Below are 1,323 nucleotides of genomic sequence, written 5' to 3'. Positions count from 1 at the left end.
GGAAACTCAAATTAGTGGCCCTGTTCTTCTATAATACCATTAGGAACAGGCTATTGATAGCTGCTGGATAAATTTTACTGGTTAAAATTGAGGTTGGGCATCTCTTTAATTGACCAGTGTCCTTTACACTGAGATGTGCCTGAGACATGACTGCCTGACCCTATACATTTTAACAGGCATTGCTGACACATGTCCTAACAAGACACATGAAAATAACCCCACTGACACACCCATGTTCTGGCTTTGACAGCTAGTCATTGGTTGACAATTGAATGGTGTGTTTTGTTTTTTTTGTTTGCAGTGGTGGGGTTTGAACCCAGGGAGCTTTGTTTTGGATTGTGCCAGAGTTCAGATAAATACACTATTAAATAACTGAGCCAGGAGTACTAGGCAAAGAGTAGAAAAAGAGAAATCAAATTAAAAAGTGGCCAATGCATCAGCAAAACTGATGAGGATGGACAGACCATCCTAGGTGCCCAAAAAAGTCCCAAACAGGCTGCAGATGCCTCCGGGAGCTTCTGATGTCCTGCTTATAAGCTGGCTTTGACATCCTGGTTCTGTAAAGTAGGTTAGACAAATTAGTCTGAATTTGACAACTCAGAACAATAGAACCTAGCTTCTAATTGATGGCATGAAATGGAGAAGTACACTATATACCAAAAAGTCTCTGGGGGAAGCCATAGAAAACCTCAATGCTGAATAACAGCTTCATTTCAGAGGGGACTCACCAAGATCATGTTTCTAACAAGGGTAGATTTTTGACCTTCTTTTAAAATATACACTTTTTAAACATTCTAAATATAGGCTTTTTTCAGTTAGGAATAGCCTTTTTCAAAAACTTAAGAGGTTACCACCCTTTCTTCCTGTGTATCTGTAATGAAGAGAAATAAGGTTACTTTGTATCTTCTTTCTTCCTGGCATGTGATTGTGTTTAGAGAAACTCCACCCATACTTCAGGTGTAAGGCCTTGTGTCTCAAATCCCTTCCTTCTGGAGAGTCTTAAGTCTTCAGATCCATGGCACCACAGTAGAAAACAAGAACGAAACATCTAAACAGATGTTCAAGTAAATGTGAACAATAATTTTAACAGCCATATATGTTTCCAGTTGTCATTCAAACTATTATATAAAAAAAAAACCTTCTCAGACAAGGAGATACAAACGGCAAATAAATATATGAGAAAATGTTCAACATCATTAGTCATTCGAGAAATGCAAATTAAAACAACATTGAGATTCCACCTTACCCCAGTAAGAATGGCTAGCATTAAGAAATCAACCAATAACAAATGCTGGCGAGGCTGTGGAGAAATAGGAACCCTTC

The sequence above is a fragment of the Chinchilla lanigera genome, unplaced genomic scaffold, assembly GCF_000276665.1.
Source record: "Chinchilla lanigera isolate Chin_1 unplaced genomic scaffold, ChiLan1.0 scaffold00108, whole genome shotgun sequence".
Classification (NCBI taxonomy): Eukaryota; Metazoa; Chordata; class Mammalia; order Rodentia; family Chinchillidae; genus Chinchilla; species Chinchilla lanigera.
Note: the sequence above shows the minus strand (reverse complement) of the source record.